Here is a 13,621-nt window from a genome sequence, read left to right as displayed (position 1 = left end):
TTCCTGAGAAATCTTGAATTGTGGGTTGTTTTGATTGAAAGAAATTTCCAGCTGAAACCAACTTTTGTCCTCATTAAGGAAGGAAACTCCAATTTAGAGAAAAGCATTCAACTATGACTGTTAAATTGGAAAGGTAACTAAAACATTGTTGAAATCAAAGTTTTGAGAATAAAACTGATATATTTGCTTACAACATCCATCAACTGATACTGTGATTATTAATGAGATATCATATTCAATTTTTAAATTTTATTTTAATAAAATCTCTGTACAAGAGTATTTCTTTTTTTATTGGTTGTTCAAAACATTACAAAGCTCTTGACATATCATATTTCATACATTAGAATCAAGTTGGTTATGAACTCCCAATTTTACCCCAAATACAGATTGCAGAATCACATCGGTTACACATCCATATTTTTACATAATGACCTATTAGTAACTGTTGTATTCTGCTACCTTTCCTATCCTCTACTATCCCCCCTCCCCTCCCCTCCCATCTTCTCTCTCTACCCCACCTACTGTAATTCATTTCTCTCCTTGTTTATTTTCCCATTCCCCTCACAACCTCTTATATGTAATTTTGTATAACAATGAGGGTCTCCCTCTATTACCATGCAATTTCCCTTTTCTCTCCCTTTCCCTCCCACCTCACGTATCTGTTTAATGTTAATCTTTTCTTCCTGCCCTTCCTCCCTGCTCTGTTCTTAGTTGCTCTCATTATATCAAAGAAGACATTTGGTATTTGTTTTTTAGGGATTGGCTAGCTTCGCTAAGCATAATCTGCTCTAGTGCCATCCATTTCCCTGCAAATTCCATGATTTTGTCATTTTTAGTGCTGCATAATACTCCATGGTGTATAAATGCCACATTTTTAATCCATTCATCTATTGAAGGGCATCTGGGTTGGTTCAACAGTCTAGCTATTGTGAATTGTGCTGCTATGAACATCAATGTGGCAGTATCCCTGTAGTATGCTCTTTTAAAGTCTTCAGGGAATAGTCCGAGAAGGGCAATAGCTGGGTCAAATGGTGGTTCCATTCCCTGCTTTCCCAGGAATCTCCATACTGCTTTCCAAATTGGCCGCACCAGTTTGCAGTCCCACCAGCAATGTACAAGTGTACCCTTTTCCCCACATCCTCGCCAGCACTTGTTGTTGTTTGACTTCATAATGGCTGCCAATCTTACTGGAGTGAGATGGTATCTTAGGGTGGTTTTGATTTGCATTTCTCTGACTGCTAGAGATGGTGAGCATTTTTTCATGTACTTGTTGATTGATTGTATGTCCTCCTCTGAGAAGTGTCTGTTCAGGTCCTTGGCCCATTTGTTGATTGAGTTATTTGTTATCTTATTGTCTACTTTTTGAGTTCTTTGTATACTCTGGATATTAGGGCTCTATCTGAAGTGTGAGGAGTAAAAATTTGTTCCCAGGATGTAGGCTCCCTATTTACCTCTCTTATTGTTTCTCTTGCTGAGAAAAAACTTTGCAGTTTAAGTAAGTCCCATTTATTGATTCTTGTTATTAACTCTTGTGCTACTGGTGTCCTATTGAGGAATTTGGAGCCCGACCCCACAATATGTAGATCGGAGCCAACTTTTTCTTCTATCAGATGCAGAGTCTCTGATTTGATATTTAGCTCCTTGATCCACTTTGAGTTAACTTTTGTGCATGGCGAGAGGAGGGGATTCAGTTTCATTTTGTTGCATATGGATTTCCAGTTTTCCCAACACCATTTGTTGAAGATGCTATCCTTCCTCCATTTCTTGCTTTTAGCTCCTTTATCAAATATAAGATAGTTGTAGCTTTGTGAATTAGTCTCTGTGTCCTCTATTCTGTACCATTGGTCCACCCGTCTGTTTTGGTACCAGTACCATGCTGTTTTTGTTACTATTGCTCTGTAATATAGTTTGAAATCTGGTATCGCTATACCGCCTGATTCACACTTCCTGCTTAGAATTGCTTTTGCTATTCTGGGTCTTTTATTTTTCCATATAAATTTCATGATTGCTTTATCTATATCTACAAGAAATGCCATTGGGATTTTGATTGGCATTGCATTAAACCTATAGAGAACTTTTGGTAATATCGCCATTTTGATGATGTTAGTTCTGCCTATCCATGAACAGGGTATATTTTTCCATCTTCTAAGATCTTCTTCTACTTCTCTTTTTAGGGTTCTGTAGTTTTCATTGTATAAATCTTTCACCTCTTTTGTTAGGTTGATTCCCAAGGAAGGAAGGAAAAATCCTACATCACATGGAAAATGAAAAATATGTTACTGAATGATCAATGGGTTACAGAAGACATAAAGGAGGAAATCAAAAAATTCTTAGAGATAAATGAAAATACAGACACAACATATCGGAATCTATGGGACACAATGAAAGCAGTTTTAAGAGGGAAATTCATCGCCTGGAGGTCATTCCTCAAAAAAAGTATTTCTTTATTTTTAAAAAACTTCTATAAACTTTATTTGATTAATATGCTATTAATGATTAAATATTTTTCTTGGCAATGAATTTTTAGTGTAAGGAATCTTTTAAAAGGTAAACTTTTGTCCCCTTTGGTTTTCTTAAAAAGAGAAAAAATAGGTTTACTGAAAAAAGGAGAATATTTGGAAAACCCATTCGTTTGTGATGTATCATTCGTTTGTGATGTATCACCATTTTTTATATAAGAAAAGTTAATATCCTATTCTTGAGCAATTTTTAGATCTAATATTTTTTACTTTTTATTCATAGCATAAGTAGAATAGCAAAAGCATATTTTAATTATTATTTCTATATTTTCTTTGCAGATTACCCATTAGATGGCAATGTTATCATATATATTTGGAATTTTGAATCTACTGCTATGGGAATAATGGGAAAATAATATTACTTTTTTATTTTCATAATTCTAAACACAAGACTTATGGTGGAATGCTACCTTATAGTTAAGGGTGATTTTGTGCAAGAGAATATTCCTGTGTGGGTGTGCATATGCTGGGTTTGAAAGTCATCTTATGACAAGCAATACTCCTTATGAAAGGCTTCAAGTGCTTTTATGTTTTTAAACTAAAATTCAAATGGTAAACTCAGCCTTGGAATTTTTCATAAACTTTGGCTAGCTCCTGGAGTGATGTGTGCTATAGAAGTGAGAATTCTAGTTTATAGTATATTATTCCACTCAGTGGAGATAAAAAGCATTATATAATAATTATTACAAAGCAACAATAAGAGAACAGCATCAGAATTCTGGGTGCAGTAATGATACAGAATGTAATTATTGGAAACAGTGCTTACCTACCATGAACTGTGTGAGTCTTATGGAACATTCATAATTCTGGACTAAGAAAGAGTCCAACTTAAAACGTTGTCTACTGGCTAACACCTTGCATGCATCACAATCACCAACAACACCTGGAAACATATTAGACATTCAAATTCTCAGGCAAAGCCCACAACTTCTGATTCAGACAGTCCAGGGGTAGGACCCGGTAGTCTATGATTTCACAAACTCTCCAGTTAATTCTTATGTTCACTAAAGTTTGGGGAGATGTGCCTTAGATTTCCCAGGGAAATAGACTACATTACTGACTAAAGTCTCTTATAGCAGTTAAGATAAACCATTAATTGAAAGTGAATAAGGAAGGAATAATGATGATGAATAAAAGAAAATAAATGTAATTTTATTAATTAAATAAGTTTGTTAAGTTATGCTTCTTCAAAAACATAAAGTGAATAAAACTATCCTTTCAATAAGTAGATGTTCTAATGTCAGATGTAGATATTTTGCTGGACCTAGTTCAATTATTATCTATCAGCACATGATTTCATCTTTTTTAAATTTAACTTTCTTCTTTTACAAGTAAATGTAGATTCCCAAGTTGTAAGAAATAATGTGGAGAGACCCTGTGCCCTTTATTCTGTTTTGCCCAAGGGTAGCATCACAAAAAATCCATAATGCAAAATCACAATCAGAATATTGACATTGATGCAGTAAAGATGAAGAATGTTCCCTTCACCACAAGATCCCTCTTGCTGCCTTTAATAGCCAGGCCCACTTCTTTCTTGCCCTCAAATCTTATCCCCTTGAAATCACTAGTTTTTTTCCGCTTCTACAATTTTTTTTCCATTCAAAGACCGTTACATAAGTGGAATCATACCTGACCTTTTTCACTCAGTAAAATCCATGTAAGTTTCAGTGTTTGTTTTATATAGATATTATTATAAAATAATATTGGACCTATTATTCACATGCTGAACTCTCTAATTTTTTTTCCCATTTGGGATGATTATTAAGAAAGTTGCTGCCTTTTATGCACATGATTTTGTGTGTAAATTCATCTTCATATTTTGGGGTTCTTTAACCCTGAGTGTAATTATTAGGTCACATAGAAATCATATGTTCATTATTTTAAAGAAATTACCAAACTATTTTCCAAAGTAACAATACTATTCTATACTCCCACTAACAATGTATTTTTGATTTGATCTTTCTGCATCCTTGACAGCAGTTGGTGCTGTCACATTTTTTTTGTTTTGTTTTTAATTTTAGACATTCTCAGAGATGTGCTATGATAATTTCCATTTTCCTAATGGTTAATTATGTTGTTAGCATTTTAATGTGCTGATTTGTCCATTGTGGGTTTTTTTTTGTGTGTGTGTGTGTGTGTGTGAAATTTTTATATGTCCTTTACCCATATTTTAATTGGCTTGTTTGTTTTCTATTGTTGAGTTCTAAGAATTCTCTCTCTCTCAATCTCTTTCTCTACACACACACACACACACACACACACACACACACACACATACATGTATATGCATAATCTGTGAAAATATCTTTTTACCACAGTGTCAATTACCTTTTCACTCTCTTTACTGTCTCATTCAGAGCAAAAGTTTTTAACTTTGAAGAAGCCCCATTTGTCCATTTTTCTTTTACAGATTTTGTTTAGGGTTTGAAATTTAAGAACTCTGTGAAGCTTCAGAACATGAAGAACTTCAACTCTTTAAAACTCTTTCTGTGAAAGTTTTATAGTTTTATGCTTTTTTTACGTAAGTCCGTTACCATTTTGAATTAATGTTTTTCCAGGAGGTGAGACTTAGGTGGTCACGTTCCTTTTCTTTCTGTGGATTTTGTTTCTGTGGATATTTGTTTCTGTCGATTATTTCAGCACCATGTGTTGAAAGGCTCTCCTGTACTGAAACGTTTTTCAGCAAGTACTTTTTAATACATAATGTTTAAAGGAACTGGTAATTATAAGAAGAACATATGAAACAGAAAAAAATAAAGTGTTAGGGATTTATCAGTGAGAAATAAAGGGAAGTGGCCCAGGGCCAAGAGAACATTTGTGTGTCTCATGCCAGCTTGTGTCCTTTAGGAGGACTAACAAGAAGGAAAAGAATTTCAAAAAATCTTTGAAGGGGAATTAATCAGAATGAATTAATTATAGAAAACAGTAGAAGAAGAAAGGATATGGTGCAACATAATTTTACATCTTGTTTAAAAATATTCCCTCAGGGAACCATCAGGAATTCTGGTGCAGATGGGTAAACATCTCCCCCTTTTTCTCTAGTAGGAGCCTCAGATAATCCTGAGACATGTGAGATGAAAGTGTTAGAATTTCTGTTTTTCTTAAATTTTTTGTAGATACAAAAGACTGTAAAATATAAGTAGCATAAAGTAGAGTGATTCAATGAATATAATCTGGGTTTAGAAATAAAATATTACCTAATCTTATAGTCCCTTCTGTTTCTTGACTAGTTCCTGACATTCTTTTCTGATAGAAAACATTCACCCTAAATTTTGTGTTCGTGATTCCATTGTTCTTCACCATAATTTTACATATTTTGTTCCTAAACTATATATAATTCAATTTTATATGTCTACGATGGAATTATGCTTCCTGTATTGTACTGTAAATTATAACCCACTCTTAACCAAGTTTTTAGGGTCCACTATGTTTTTGTGTGCATTTAGTGATAAGACATTCATTTTTAATGTTTTATCATACTCTAGTCTATGAATGTAGGTGGAAGTTTTAACTCATTCTTCCTTTAATGAATAATAATGTTCTTTCCAGGTTTCTTCAAATGGAAGGTCATCAATAATCTTGAACAGAATTCCTGAAATACATAAAATCAAGAACTTCTCTAGGCAATATTCTCAGGATTGAAATTTCTAAGTGTTTTGTGTACCTTCAAATTTATTAGATAATGCCATATTGTTTTCTCGGCTTTTTGTACTCTATTACATCAACACAAATCATTTATTTATTAGGCTCTGGCTGTTCTATGTCTTTTCCAATAATTGACATTTTCAGATTTTAATATTCTTGCCTATCTCGTGTATGTATAAGATGAAATCTTTTATTCCTCTGATTTTTAATTTGATTCAGCAAAAACTTAGAGGTTTGTCAGTTGTTTCTACTTATGTTGTATCTCGGCAAGTCTTGCATAATTTTTAATTGTGTTGAAATGTCTTGGGTGCTTTTGGGTTGCTTATCTCTTTCTTATTTAGTTAAGGACATTCTTATTTCTGATATGTTATACATGACTACTGATATACACATGCAAACCTGTGTGCATGCAAACACACACACAATTTATATGTTTATGTAACTGAATATGTCATATGTCTTTCTGTTTTGTTGCTTTTCTTTCTTTCTTTTTTTCTTTTTTCTTTCTTTTGTTCCTTTGAGCTACAATTTTGAAACATGAACTGGATTTTGTTTTAGACTTTTTTTTAAAAGAATTCCTTCTAGGTCTTGGGATCATAAAGACATAGTCTATATTCTCAAAGGCTTATACTTTTATTGTTCACATATACATTTGTAGCCAAGATGGTATTTATTTCTCTCTCTGATGTGATGTAATAGCATAACTTCATTTTTTTCTATATGGAAAAATCATTCCAGCAGTGGATATTAAAGAGTTAATGCACTGCACAGTCAAATGCAAAATCAACTCTGTTTTAAACAAGTTCCCTATGTTTCCAAATATCTATTAATGATCTTTATTTTGAACCAATGAATTTGTTTCACTAGGACAGTATTACAGCACATTTATAATGCCACTTAGTGTCTGGTAAAGCACTTTCAATCATATTGTTCTTTTCTTCATAAGTACTTCAGTTATTATAGGTTCTTTGTTTCATGAATTCCTACAAAAATCCATCTGTTTTGTTTTCAGTTGCACTAAATCTACAATTAAGAAAATGTATTTTCTTTAAGCATGCAATTTTCCAATCCATAAACATAGTATATTAATTTTAGTTCTCTTTATTTGGGTTCTCTTAAATGACTTTCAATAAAGTTTTATAGTTTTTTCAAATATATATATTTTAAAATATAATGTTTTATATTGTATTTCTTCCTAAATATTTTATATTTACAATAATATAAAATAGTTAAAATTTTTTAATTCTAATTTTTAAATGCATTTAAAGAAATCAGACTATCAATACAAAATACAAACATATAAAAGCACATAAAAAGTTTATGCATATGTGTATATATGTGTATATATAGACATATACATAGACATATACATATATACACATAAGCATTTCAGTCTGGTATCCTTGTTAAACTAACTTTGACTTTAATTACCATATTTATGTTCTTTTGAGTTTTCTGCAGAGAATCATTTTTTTGATTATAGTAACAATTTGGTTTATTTCATTTTCTTGTCATTTTTCTCTCAGATTTTTTTTCTTCAGTATCCAGTCAATATTAGTAAATCATAAGCTTTAAAATTTTTATTCCAAAGTTTAGGGTTATTTTTATAATGCTTTTTGATGTTGCATCTCACTTATGTAGTTATGTAACTTTTTTTCAATCCGGTTACAGTTCTGTGTGTGTGCATTTTCTTTAGGTCTAAGCAAAATTGCCTGAGGATTATCACTTTTAACTCTTTTTCCTAAACTTCTCATTGGATTCTTGAGATATTTCATTATTAATTTTAATGTATTATTTTCCCTCTTTTATTTAAAACATCTGTTTCTTCTTCTAAGTTCTTAAGTTTGTTGGGTTTTGGTCTTTTCTTGTTTGTTTGTTTAGCACCAAGAATTAAACCCAGCAGTGCTTAACCACTGAACCACATCTCCAGCTCATTTTATATTTTATATTTTTAGAGACAGAGTCTCATTAAGTCAGTTAGGGCCTCACTAAGTTAGTGTGACTAGGTTTGTAGTGGCAATCCTCCTGCCTCAGCCTCTTGAGCCACTGGTATTACAGGTATGCTCCACTGTGCCCAGCTTTAAGTTTGTTTCTTAACTCATCAATTCTAGTCTTTATAAATACATATGTATGCATTTAAAGCTATCAAGTTCTAAGTTTCTTTATTTGTTTCACATATGCACTTGTATGTTTTGTTTCTAAATTTTAATTTAGTTTGAAATATTTTCTAATTTCTACTATCCCTTTTTTAAACATAGGAGTCATTTTGTAATGTATTTCTTCATATAATAATTTGTATCTTAATTGCAAATATTTAAATCAGAAAATGGGTCGTCCATAATATTGAATTTTCAAATGTATTGAAATTTGTTTTATTTCCCACTATGTTTTTAGTTTATAGAACTACTTTTAGTGTCTCAATAGAATGAGTCTCTGCATTGTGGAATGCAGTCCTCTTTAGGTGCATTTATTAATAAAGCTAAGTACTTACCAATTTTTTTAACTTATAAAAACTACACTTTTATGGTGAATATGTCCCTTACTTGTAATTACTTTATTTTCATTTTACATATGTTAAGACTAAGATAAATACTCTAGATATTTAGAGCTATTCTATATAGTTGGTGAATTAATAGTTTTATCATTGTTTAGATAATTTATTTATTTCCATCAATATTTTCCCCTTAAAACCCATTTTGTCCAACTTCAGTTTTGCATTTCAGCTTTTTCTGTTGCCCCTGTTAGTAATTTCTAGGAACACCTAATTCATTATTTCACTTTGGCTTGTAGGTCTTTAGGTTCAAACTCTATTTCTGACAGATAGGATACAGATATATGTTTTTGTAATCTTTTATAACCTATTAGTCACTTAAATGAAATATCTAACAATTTAAATTTATTATAACAAAAGACATTTTTAATCATTGTAATTTCTCTTTATTCCTTTAAAACATAATATTAATGTTATGAGTTGTTCATATGTTTACATTCAAAGTGAAAACAAACTAAAGATTATCAATTAAAATACCTTAATACCTTGCTATTGTCTTTCTGTTTATCACCCTGTGTCTCTTCTCTATATTGGTAAATTTTCCATGGTTGTATTATTTCATTGTTTTTTTTTTAATGTAAGTAAAAGCCAACATAAAATACACTTTTTTCCTTTCTTAGATAAAATGTATCAACCTATGCAAATTTTCTAGACCTTTATGTATCTTACATTATTTCATACAAACATTGAAAAACCTGTCTTAAAACAGATGGTTTTTCATTTCATTACACAATTTCACCACAGCATAATCTTTGTCCATTTGCTTTGTTTCATTTTCTTTCTTCTTGTCTTATTTAATTGAAAAGATTCAGAAAATTATATTGTGCTATATAATAGTTTCTAGGCTTGGGTTACTCATTTTTCTTGCTAATCCATCTATGAATTTAAGTAATGTTCTTTTCCTGTAATTTATCAAGAATTTTTAGCTTGGAATATTTGTCATGGTATTTTGTCTATTGCACTTATAGAGTCTTTTTAAATTTGTTCTATCCTAAAATTTAGAAGTCTAAATTAAACTTGACCTGTTTTCAATACTCATAGCAACCTTCAGCCCTAGAGTCTTAGTCATTTTGTGTAACACATGATCGTATATCATGTAGAGGACACGTGATATGAGGGGCATTCCAAAAAACAAAGACTGTCAGTGTAAATGGATGTGTGTTTTTACAATTTGTGTTACTTTGTGGGTAGGAAGTAATAGGAGTTTATTAACTATTGTAGTATTTATTTCAAAATAATTCCTACTGATTAGCTTAAAATTTAAGGTCTTTTGTTGTTGTTGTTGTTTGTTTTTGTTCCAGAATTGAACCCAGGGGCACTAAACCATTGAGCCATATCCCCAGCCCTGTTTTTGTATTATATTTAGAGACAGGGTCTCACTGAGTTGCTTAGGGCCTTGCTAAATTGCTGAGACTGGCTTTGAACTCATGATCCTCCTGCCTCAGCCTCTCAAACTGCTGGGATTACAGGTATGAGCCACCATGCCCAGCTTTAGGCTAATTTTAATATAATATTGGAAGACACATGAATACCAGAAAATTTTAGTGCTGATCCTCCTTCCAGTTTTATCATGTTATTTGTCATATCACATGATTAAAAAAAGTGATTCTAAAGGCAAAACAAGAAATAAAGGAAAACATATTTTGGTATTATTATTAGTAGATTTGTATTAAAATATGTTTTAGAGACTAGCTAGAATACAAGTGTCCATGAATCTTCCCATAAATCTACTTGAGGATACTGCCTGACTTTTTCATTCAAGTCTATACCAAGGGCAATCAGTCATGATGATTTCTATTTCTATTTTATAACATTTCTTTTTCAAAATGACTTTCCATGCATACTACTGATTGTATGGTCAGTTGTTATTATTAGTGAATACATGGTCACTTATAAGAGGAAGGAATGAATGGTTGCACAGTAGAGTTTGGCCTGAAGATCTCTGAGAGAATTCCATAATGAAAACATGAAAAAGACAAAGTCAAAACAATGAAAGTGGAGATGGAGTGGAAATAAAAATCTATAAATATCACTTGAGATAGCTTGCCCACTTTGACATCTTATTCAAAGGCAGCTTTTATTTCTATTTATAGATATTTTCTCTTTTTTTCATTCACAAAAATGCCCTATGGCATCGTACTTATTCTAGTAGTTTCCTTGCCCATTAATGAATATGACAAGCATCTCTAAAATTTGGCTTGTGTTTTAGTATGCCTCTAGGATCTATGTATACTTTGCTTGTAAGATTAAAGCTCTGAATTTCTGCATATCTACTTTATCTGAACTGTTGGAAAAACTTCAGCAATTCTGGCAAATGTCTTCTTGTGGAATATTCTCTTAAAAGGGATTGTTTTCTGATATCCTAGGCAGAGTCTGGCTCATTTTAAGGTTTGTAGGAGAAGACTGCTTTCTTCTAATGGAAAGGTTAACAAAATCACATCCTGAAGCCAGAAATCACATTCTGAAGCCAGAAGGAAAATATCCTTCTCTCTCTCTCTCTCTTTTTTCTGTACAAACAGGAATTACAGCATTCTAAAATTGTGGACTGTGAGGATCAAAGAAATATGAAGAATCATGTTCCTCCTATAGCTAGAATGGATAATAGTTAATAGGAAGTTAAGCCTTGGTGCTTTTGCAACAAATTCACTGCAGAACCATATTGGGAAAAGTCCATATTCCTGCTGTGTGTGTACTTGTAGTGCTGTAGGTCTCCCCTGCGGATAGAACTACTGATTCCTTTATTTTCTACAAGTGTTGCTGCTGAGAACACCCTGAATTCCTCCCTGAAAATCTGTAGGCCCAAGCCTAGATGATAATTTTTGGTGGTAGTCCACAAGAAGTGAATATTGGTAGGTATAGATTATAAAATTTCACTTTTACCAGATTTTTTTTCCTTATTCTCTTTTATATGTATTCCAACCCTTCATGTCAGCGCACACTCTCCCCGAGGCAGGGGGCGGGGGCACAATATCCCAATATACCACCTGTATACAAATCTCCATCTCAGAGTCAATTTCCTGAGTCACCAAATCTATGGCACAACCAAAGTATGATCCTCTGTTTCTATGTTTTTCATAATTCTACAAAAAGCAGATAATTCAACTCTACCCTAAAATCCCTTTCTAGCATGACTACATTAGTTCTTTGCAAGGATCTTTGAGCAAAAACTTTCTTGGAGGACAATTCCATTAACCCCCTAGCTAATCAAAACTCTCATTCTCCTCTTCATAAAAACTGACATTCAAAGGACCTATCATTTTTCTGGGTCATAAACAGACAAGGCTGAAACCTGGTTGAGAAATTTGGAGACTAATGCATTTTTTTTTAAAAAAATATATATATATATATGGCATGTAATCTATAAGAAGAAGTTCTGGATCAGGTGTGAATTTAATGTCTTCTCTATCCTCTAGTAGCTGTGTAGTCTTGAACAAATTACACTACATCTCAGTATATTCATTTGTATGTGGGGGCTAACTTTAGTATCCACCATATAGAAATACCGAATAAATCATTCAAAATTCATACAAAGTACCTTGAACTCATCATCTATCATTGCTTACAATGTAAATTTGATGTTTGATAATATAAACATGGTTTCACTGGTCTTCTGTGTTTTAACCTAGATAACAATTAAGAGATGAAAAGGGAACACATTAATACTATTGACCAAATAATATATTTAAATGTTATACTTCTAGGTAATGTGTGGACTGCACAATGGCTCAGCATTGACCATAGCAGACTAGCTGAATTAGAGTAAAATTGTAGAGTGTAGTTTTCCAGCTGTCACTAAAGGCGCTATATCTACAGGCATTGTGTTTTTCAAGGACTCAAGTAATGTTGAAACCTCAAAAATGATTTTGACCTTGAGGCAAGAAAAATTAAAATTGGATAATATTTAAACTAATATCTATAAAACAAACTATTGTTTAATTGATAAGTGAATTTTTACAGAAATGTTTTGAGAGTAACAACATTAAAATTAATTTGTGAGTTTTTTTTTCCATTCTGTAAGAATTTCCAAGTACATATTAACTGCTGGGAGATTATGTCCCATTGTCAACTAAATGAATTACTCACATAATTAAATAGCTTAAATGAAAAAATTCATAAAAGTCTTTCAAAATTACTATAGAAAAATCACATTTGATATAGAATATGGATACATTTAAATATGGTCATATGAGATCAGATAGGGTTTCTTTTATAATAGGGCTTAGAGACCATGAAAGAACAGAATGGCACTGTTCATGTTATACAAAAAATTTGGGCTACATTCACCTTCACACACAAAGTCTTTATTAAGTAAAAAGTTACCTATTTTTTAAACAATTTCAGGTTAATAAAACATTTATTATGGCAACTCAAAATTACTAAAGACTAATCCTCAAAGTATGATGATCATTTATGCATTGGACAGCAAATAAATGAAATAAAATTTAAAAATAGCCTAAAACATCTTTAGCTTTTATTATTTTCATTAAAAAATCATTAGAGAACAGGGAGAAAAATCATGTCTTCCATTTCCCAGTTTAGGTCAGTGGTTTATCCATCAAAACATGTAAAGGAAATACCTCTGGCCAAAGACACAAAAGGTGAAATAACAGTGTACAAATTCTACCATTTGAAAGTAAGAGGATGATTAATCACAGATTTGTACCTTTTTGTTTCCCAAAAAATATCAGGGTATTTAGCCTGCTAATCATGAAATTCTTTGAGTGTGAAAAATTTTTTCTTTCTTACCATTAGCCAATCACAATGCTAGAATATGGAAGCTTAATGATTTGTGTCTGCTGTTATTAGTTGTTGAAATATATCCCCCTGAAAAGAGATATATTGAAGTCCCAATTCCCCCTACCTTGAAATGTAGCCCTATTTGGAGATAGGCATCACATCAATGCAA

This window comes from Urocitellus parryii, chromosome 1 (genome assembly GCF_045843805.1).
Source record: "Urocitellus parryii isolate mUroPar1 chromosome 1, mUroPar1.hap1, whole genome shotgun sequence".
In the NCBI taxonomy this organism is placed as follows: domain Eukaryota; kingdom Metazoa; phylum Chordata; class Mammalia; order Rodentia; family Sciuridae; genus Urocitellus; species Urocitellus parryii.
The sequence above is the reverse complement of the archived record's forward strand: the minus strand, read 5'-3'. Positions refer to the sequence as shown.